General features: G+C 45.9%; 1 pseudogene; it reads left to right on the top strand.

Moving 5' to 3' along the window:
* The first annotated feature begins 1711 nt into the window (after window positions 1-1711).
* Window positions 1712-9297, top strand: part of LOC129137508 (Krueppel-like factor 5) — a 58702-nt pseudogene continuing 51116 nt past the window's right edge.

Raw genomic sequence — 9297 nt, 5'->3', positions numbered from 1 at the left:
AGCCTCCAGAATAGCTGGGATTACAGGCGGGTGCTACCACGCCCAGCTAATTTTTTTGTATTTTTAGTAGAGACGGGGTTTTGCCTTGTTGGCCAGGCTCGTTTCGAACTCCTCACCTCAGGTGATCCACCCACCTTGGCCTCCCAAAGTGCTTGTATTACCGGCGTGAGCCACCGTGCCTGGCCTGCTTTAGGTTTCTTTTACTTGCCTATTTCTTGTTTCTTGAGGGGGGAGCTTAAGTGTATTCATTTGAGACGTCCCCTCTTTTTTTTTATCCCTTTTTAAAACTTTTCTATACAATTATTATTGTAGGAAGTTAGGCTTAGGCCCGCAAACTATGGAAGGACAGAATATACTAGGTCGCTGCTTTAATAGCTGGTGCCTGCTTGTCGCCCACCCCCACTCCCCCACCTTAGTTGCCTATTTCTTGGTATTTCCTAATCTTGTTGAAAAAGAAGAAGTTTTTCTTTTTCTCAAAGGCTTCAGTGGAAGCCCATCTGCAAAATCTGTTATTAATTTAAATTAGAAAATAACTACAAGTGCCATTGACATGCTGGTTATTGTTTTTTCGAGTGACCTAAGGCCACCTCTCAGGGGAGCTGGGGGTTGCCTTCCGATGTCTGCGCGTCTGCACCGCATGCCGGGGCCTGGAAGTCAGACTCGGGGGCGGTGCTGCAGCGCCAGCCTGCACTCCTAAGCCCGGGGTGGCTCCGGGCCCCCGAGGGGGTGTGTCTTCTGCCCCTTTAACCTGGCAGGGGCGGTTCAAGTGGCCCGGGAAATCAGCGATTTGCAGGGTCAAGTGCTGGTGCCTTGAAAGAGAGGCGGAGCGGAGAGAGGGATTTCCCGGTCTCTGCTGCACTCGGTCCACCCGCTCCCTTAATCCTTTTCTTGGCCCGCGCGAACCCGCTGTGCGGCAGAGGCGGCCAGGTACCTTTAAGGCCCCGCTGCGCCTGCGCCTGCGCCTGTGCCTTGGGCTCTCTTGACGCGCCCAGCGAGACCCTGAGGATCCAGCTGGCCGCAGGCTATGGGCTGGGCGGCGGTTGAGACAGCGGCGATATTGGGAGGGGTAGGTGAGGGTCGCGAGGCTGCGTGAGCTTCTGAGTGAACGCGGTGCTTTTGGGAACGCGGGACGGGCGACCTGTGGTGCCAGGAGCGGGCAGAGGCGCGGCGGCGCGGCTGCCGTCTGGATGGGAAGTTACGGTTTACAGCGAAGTCCACCCAGCGTTTCCGAGGTGAAGGCGCCGCGCCAGGCCGGGCGGGCGGTGAGTCCGGGACCCGCGGGTACACAGCTGGGTCGAGCTGCGGCTGTCGCAAGTTTTGTTGCGAGCGACGGAGGGCGAGGCGGGGTGGGGGGTTGGGAGGGCGTGTGTTCCGGCCCCGCCGGGGCTTAAGTTGCCTGCGTTGGATTCCTCGCTTGCCGCTGCCGCCCGCAGCCCTCATCTCTTGGGCGCTGGGGAAGAAACTCGCTGGCGGGTGTTGTGTGGCATCCCAGGGGGTGGAGGGACGAGCAGCTTCGGGGGCACATCCTCGTGTATCCTGTGGAGGACCCTGACCCCGCACCCCACCCTCGAGGCCAGAAATCAGTTGCCTCTGGGGACCCGAGAGGCGAGACCACTCGCGCCCCTGGTTGCAAAGTTGGGGTCTTTATTGGCCTCCGGGATTCTGCTCCTGGCGGTTTCTCCAGGCTGGTGATGGGCAAGCCGGGTGTACCAAGTCCATGATGCACATGAGGAGCGTTTGTAGCCATCACTGAATCACCTCATGACTAGCGGGGCAGGCCTCTAATTCACCGCAGGATTTCCGGTAGGTTGGATTGTGGGGTTGGTGTTTGCACTCCAAAGAGTTGCTGTGGTTTCCCTGTGTCTGTCTTTCTGGCTTGTTAGATCATCTCATTTGGCGTCCTTTCTCCGAAGAGTTAACCAAGACGTTTGGCGTGGTTTCCTTGCTTTCCTCCTCTCTTTTGCTGCTAGAGCTGCTTTCGAAAAGAAGTCTTTTCTTGCAGTGATACCTTTTCTTTGGGTTACAGTGTTGTTCATCCTTTCTTTGCCGAAAGAATGAATCCCAGTGCTTCACGAAGTTAAAGAAAAGATCTGCTGGTAGTGTTTAGTTTTTGTTCTGAGCTGATATGTGTTAGTAGCTTTTTGTTTTTAAATTTTATTAGTAAAATTTCACCAGTGAACCAGAAGCTCTTTTTTTCTATTGTGAAATGCTAGCTTTAAGATTTCTGAGAACTTTGTGTCAAATAAATCTTTGAAAAGTTACTGAAGTATACAGAGAGGTTCACAATTTTAAATGTGCAGGTGGTCCGGGCGCGGTAGATCACACCTGTAATCCCAGCACTTTGGGACGCCAAGGTGGGCGGATCACTTGAGCCCAGGATTTCCAGACCAGCCTCGGCAACGTGCCAAAACCCTATCTCTACTAAAAATAGAAAAGTTAGCTGTGTGTGGTGGTGTGTGCCTGTAGTCCCAGCTACCCGGTAGGCTGAGGTGGGAGGATCACCAGAGCCCAGGAGGTTGAGATTGCAGTGAGCCGTGATCATGGCAGTGCACTCCCGCCTGGGTGGCAGAGTGAGACCCTGTCTCAAAAAAAAAAAAAAAAAAAAGTACAGGTAATGAATTTTTACCAAGTGAACCACCACAGATCAAGAAATAGAACATTACTAGACTGGGGTATATTTGTAGGAGTGGCATTGTTGGTTTTAGAGGTATATGAATGATAAAATTTTAGTATTACGTATTGTTGAACGTTTTCCCAAAGTGGTTGTACCATTTAGCAGGGATATTCTGGTTACCCCACATCCTTGCTGATGCCTGTCAGTTAAAAATTATTTTGCCATTCTAGTAGGGGTGCAGTAATGTATCAGTGTGGTTTCATTTTGCATTTTCCTGGTATTGAGATTGAGTATCTTTTATTGGCATTTTTATGTCCTCTTTTGTGAAGTGCCTGTTAAATCTTTTTATCCAGTTTTCATTGATATGCTTGTTTTTCTGTTGATTTGTAATACTTTATTCTGGATATGCGTCCTTTCTAAGATATATGTGTATTGCATTTCCCTTTTTTCAATCTGTAGCTTGCCTTTTCACTCTTTTAATGGTGCTTATTCATGAGTGGAGATTCTCTAACTTTTTTTTTCTTTTTGAGACAAGATCTCACTCTGTTGCCCAGGCTGGAGTGCAGTGGCACAATCACAGCTGACCACAACCTTGACCTCCCAAGGCTCAGGTGTTGCTCCTGCCTCAGCCCCCAAGTAGCTGGGACCTACAGGGGAGCACCACCACACTCAGCTCTTTTCTGTATTTTTAGTAGAGATAGGGTTTTGCCACATTGCATAGGCTGGTCTGGAATTCCTAGGCTCAGGTGATACACCTGCCTCGGCCTCCCAAAGTGTTGGGATTACAGGCATGAGCCACTGCACCCAGCCTGAGATTCTTAATTTTAATGAAATTATACTTTACCAATCTTTTCCTTTATGGTTACTGCTTTTTGTGTCCTGTTTAAAAATCAATGCCTAACCTAGGAGTATGAACACATTTTTCTGTGTTAACCTTATAGCAATTTTATTTTAGTTTTTGCATTTCTTTTTTTTTTTTTTTCAGACAGGGTCTCACTCTGTTGTCCAGGCTAGAGTGCCGTGGCAGGATCTCAGCTCACTGCAACCTCCACCTCCTGGCTTAAGCGATCCTCCCACCTCAGCCTCCTGAGTAGCTGTGACTATAGGAGTGTGCCACCATGCCTGGCTAATTTTCATATTTTTTGTAGAGATGGGGATTCAACATGTTTCCCAGGTTTGTCTCAAACTCTTGGGCTCAAGTAATCTTCCCACTTAAGCCTCCCAGAGTGCTGGGATTACAGGCGTGAGCCACCCCACCTGGCTATGATTCACTTTTTACTACATGGATGTGTCTGCTTGATCCAGCACCATTTGTTGAAAAGACTATCCTTTTCCTTCTGCACCGTTTGGCACTTTTTTTCATAAATCGGATGACTGTATGGTCATCCGATTTATGAAATTAGTGTGGGTCTGTTTCTGTTTCTGGACCAACCTGGGCAACATAGTGAGATCCCTTCTCTACAAAAAATAAAAATAATAAATAAATGAGTAAAATTTAAAAAATAAGTGCGTAGAGCAGATGGAGTCATAGGTGATAATTTATAAGTGATTGTCAGTTTCTTGGCTACATATGGTGTTGGTAATTCAGATGTGTTGGGCGTTCAGGCAAAATGTATTAAGTGAATTATGTGGTGTTCACAGTGATTGCTAGATGTTCATTGTGACTTGAATTAGATGTTATTTGAGCCTCAGAGAGCTACAGTTTTGACTTTTATTTATTTATTTATTTATTTATCTTTTTACAATTTTTACAATCTTCCTGTCAAGGCAGTAACTCTTTTATACTTAATTGTTCTTCGGTATACTTAATTACCAGGAAAACTTTATGGATTGTACCTAAATAAGCGTTAAGCCATTTAAAGGGCTGACGTGATGTGATGTAAACAATAGTATAATACATAATAGTTTTAGGACTACATCGAATAATTTTTTTTTTTTTTCTTGGGACAGTGTCTCGCTATGTTGCCCAGGCTGGAGTGGAGTGGTATGATCATGGGTCTCTGCAGCCTTGACCTCTCAGGCTCAAGCAGTCTGCCCACCTCAGCTTCCTTAGTAGCTGTATATATATAGCGGTGACCAAATATCCTAAAAGACATTGCACTTCATCATTCCATGCCTTCAGACATTTAAGGGCCATGGATGGTGATCTCCTCCAGAGACAAAATAAATGCTGGTGCACAACAGGTAAGTGTAGTATAATTTGGGTACATCAGCTTTCTGCATTTAAACTATGGGTCACACATGTTAGAGCAAGAGGGCAGGTTGGATCCTGATTGCAGGAGGGAGTGTTTTTCTCTTAACTTTCCAATAGCATCATGGTGTTTACCACTGCTATTTCAGAGTGAGGCAACATTTTTTGTTTGGTTGGTTTTGTTTCGGATTTTTGTTCCTTTTCAGCCAGGGTCTCACTGTTGCCCATGCTGGAGTGCTGTGGCAAGATCACAGGCCAGTACAGTCTTGACCTCTTGACCTTCAGGGCTCAATGAATCATCCTACCTCAGCTTCCCAAGTGCTGGAGTTACAGGGACACACCACCACCATGCCCAGCTTATTTATTTACTTTCTGAGACAGGGTCTCACTCTTTTGCCCAGTCCGGAGTGCAGTGGTGTCATCAGAATTCACTGCAGGCTCGAACTCCTGGGCTCCAGTCATCCTCTCACCTCATACTCCTGAGTAGCTGGGACTAAAAGTGGGCACCACCATGCCCAGCTAATTTTTGTATATTTTATAGAGACAGGGTTTCACCACTTTGCCCAGGCTAGTCTCAAACTCCTGGGCTCAAGTGATCCTCCTGCCTTGGCCTCCTAAAGTGCTGGGATTACAGGCAGTTATTTTGACGTACAATTATGATGGGTTAAACTGAAACATGGGGCAGGAAGGTAAGGATGAGTCAGACAGATTCGATAAACAGGTTTTGCTTGATGTGACCCTGGTTTGCATTGTCAGTGCAATCAGGAGGAATTTACAACTTAAAGGAGCCCTAACAATGTACGTATTCCAGTCAATAGAAAAAGAGACCAACTCTTTCAGTTGCAGTAAGCACTGGAATTGTGAATAACTGCTTATACAGGCCGGTATGTTGGGCGAAATTGTACCATAACAGATGTCAGCTACTCGCCATCTTGGTTAGGAAGATTGCAGGTCACCTTTAAGTGAAAACCTCCACTGACAAATGTCCACTGTGGTAGGGTTGCCTTTTAGATATGAGAAACATGAATCTGTGTGTCAATGCCCTTATGTTTACTGCCACAGAGATTGGGAAATAATACCTGATGTGAGCCAGGTGCAGTGGCCCGCACCTCTGGTCCCAGCTAGTTGGGAGACTGAGGGAGGAAGATGGCTTGATCCCAGGAGGTAAAGGCTACAGTGAGTTATAATCACACCACTGCATTCTGGCCTGGGCAACAGAGTGAGACCCCATCTCAAAAAATAATAATAATAATATTAATAATACCTACGTGGTGCTCTCCAGTGGACTTGGAGGGAATATTTTATTTGATGTTGTTTCCAGTATTTGATGTTGTCTCCAGTTTATAGGCATAATTTTTTATATTTTCATCCCTCAGCAGCTCATTATGAAAGGAATATTTTATTAATTTTGGAGCTCTTGGTAAGAAGTTTTGTGAGAACTTAGCAATAATGGAGAATGTTACCTTTAAGAAGTGCAGGTTCATAAGCCCCTTCATCTAACCACTGCATGGGTCTTCCTGTTATTATTTCAAAGGGAGGGAGTGGAAGTTTTCCAGAAACAGTGGGGGATCTTTGGCCAGGGAAGGTTAAAAACTTCTGTTATCTTTGTCAATTGAGTTTTTATTGTATCATTATTGAGTTGCACTAGTCCAGAGGATTAGGGGTGACAGGCACAATGGAAATGTTGGGACATAGGCTAAACATTACAAATGGATCCAGCTACCTGCCTGATAAAGTGTGTTCCTCGGTTGCTATGTAGATCAGATGGCATTCCCCATGAGGAATGATTTTTTTCTAATCACAATCTACCTGCTACTTGGGCTGTGGCTCATCAGTATGGAAATGCTTCGCCCCAGTGAGAGCACATATAAATTAGCACCAGAAAGTATCTGTGACCCTGAGATGGAGACAGCTGGATAAAGTCTAACTGCCATGTCTCAAAGGGTCCTAAAGTTAAAATGTCCCTGTGACCCATGAAGGGGTTTTCCAGGATTATGTTTGGGACAGAACAGATAGTACTACAAGAATAAACCTCTTGTGCAATCATAGGCGATGGTTTTCAATAGCACTGCTTTCCCCATGCTATCATTTAGTCTGAATTCCAATGAGTCAGCTTATGAACTACTTTAAAAAGGGTAATTGAAGCCTAAGGGGTAGATCAGTGTATCATTGGGCCCATGCCATACGCCTGTTTCTGAAGAAAAACTTGTTCCCTTTATCTTGCCAGAGATCTATCTTCTGCTTGGGAGATCCCACGTGTGCTTCTTCTAATAACGTTTTCAATGGGTCATAAGTCAGCAAGGTCATTTAGAGAAGTTCTGTGTCTCTTGTCACCTTCAGAGCTGCATTCTTAGCTGCAGCATCAGCAAAATGGTTGTCCTTGCTCTCCAGAGTACCTAATTTTGAATGACAAGGAATTTTGATGATGGCCAAAGATTTCGGTTTTCAAATTGCTCCTAAGAGTTCAGAGACTTATTGGTCATTTTTGATGGGTTGACCTGGTGAAATAAGAAACCTAGGTTGCTTCTAAAGCATTCCAAAATCACCACCTTCTCCAAATGCATCTCCGTGGTCAGTGTAAATATTAGGCTGACGCGGGAGGATTGACTGAGCCCAGGAGTTCAAGACCAGCCTGGAAACCACAGTGAGACCTCCTCTCTATAAAAAGTTGAAGAATTAGCCAGGCGTGGTGGCATGCACCTGTGGCCTCATCTACTCGGAGGCTGAGGTGGGAGGATTGCTAGAGCCCAGAAGTTTGAGGCTGTGGTGGGCCATGATGGAGCCACTGCACTCCAGCGTGGGTGACAGAGTGAGAACCTGTTTCAATAAATAAATAAATAAATTATTTTCAACCATTTAAAATATCAATGACAGATTTATTTGGCCTTTTAAGTGCATTGCTAAATTCTCCTCCAATCTACTTCTAAATCTAAAGCAGAGCCTGCTTTAGAAAGAGAAGAGGAAAATGTATTTCAATTTAGAAAAGGGAAGTCTTTTACAATATTCTTAATTCACATTATGGTGAAGCAGTATACACAATAGTAGGCTCCCCTCTTCCTGTGGGTTTTACCTTGAAAGGGGCTGCCAGAACAGAAGTTTCAGGGAAGGGGCCAGAGCCCTGGGGACTTTCCTCAGGTGATGGTGATGGAAGAAGAGGCAAGGCAGGACAGGAGGGCTCAGGTAAGGGAGACTATGCAGGTGCAGGGGCAGGAGGAAAAGGAGCAGTTGGAGGCAAAAGAGACAAAGCCTCCTCAATATTTCTCAATTCAGAAAAAGCATCAGATATCCCCAGTTTAAATCCTCAATGGAGGCAATTTTCTCAGTAGTTCTTTTAGAAATTTCTGGGTATCATTGGAAGTAAGTCTCCCATTTAATTTGCCTGATTCTAAAACCAAATTTTTCCAATTGTGTGCCCTAATAAATTATTTTAGTCATTTCAAAAGATCTCCATTTTCTCCATTCTACTTATGAGTTTTTCTGGTTAGGTGGGTCAGGTTTCTTGGATATTTACAAGAGGATGCTTCATAACTGTTATACAGAAACCCAGCTGGTGGTTCTAAACGCGGTTGTTTCTTCAAAGTATGCTCAGATTTTGAAGCTTGATTTCCCATAATTCAGGAGCTTTGCAAAGATGACCAAAATCTGGGACGTGTTTTGGGTCACAGTGTCCTGCTTATGTAGTCACTCTTACAGATATCACCGGAGTTGTGTATCACTGTCTCAGTGGCTCCCACTGTTTCTAACCACCAGGTGGCCACAGAGTGCATCTGCTCTGGGGGACCCATCGCTCATATACCCTCCCAGAAGAGCAGGAAAGGGGATTCGTAAATACGTTCTTCTGATGGGGAATGCTCTATGAGGCCGCCTTCACATGGTGAGTAGTGACCGTGACACCTCTGCAGCGTCCCTGGTCACTTGTAGCCCCTGAAAGGGTCAGCAGGAGCAGATCACTTCTTTTCTTCAGGGCTGGAGAAAGTACCTCCGTGCATTTTCCAGGTAAGAACTAACAGGGGCCGCGCACATTGGCTTACGCCTGTAATCTCAACCCTTTGGGAGGCCGAGGTGGGCAGATCACCTGAGGTCAGGAGTTTGAGACCAGCCTGAACAACATGGAGAAACTCTGTATCTACTAAAAACACAAAATTAGTTGGGCGTGGTGGCACGTTTGTAAAACCAGCTACTTGGGAGGCTGAGGCAGGAGAATCACTTGAACCTAGGAGGCGGAGGTTGCGGTGAGCCAAGATCCCGCCATTGCACTCCACCCTGGGCAACAAGAGCAAAACTCCGTCTCAAGGAAAAAAAAAAAAAGAACAAGAATTAGTCACAAGTGAAAACCTAAGTTCAAACTTTCATAAAAGCATGCTACAGAAAACAAAACCACCGGTGCCTACCTGCCAATATCTTGACCCAGACCTTCCTGATGAGGGACAGAGGCAGAAAAGGCAGAAGCTTTCCACACAGTCCTTTGCCTGACTGTGACCCAAACTTTCTG

This window comes from Pan troglodytes, chromosome 1 (assembly GCF_028858775.2).
Source record: "Pan troglodytes isolate AG18354 chromosome 1, NHGRI_mPanTro3-v2.0_pri, whole genome shotgun sequence".
NCBI lineage: Eukaryota > Metazoa > Chordata > Mammalia > Primates > Hominidae > Pan > Pan troglodytes.
Note: the sequence above shows the minus strand (reverse complement) of the source record. Positions and strands in the feature narration are given on the sequence as shown.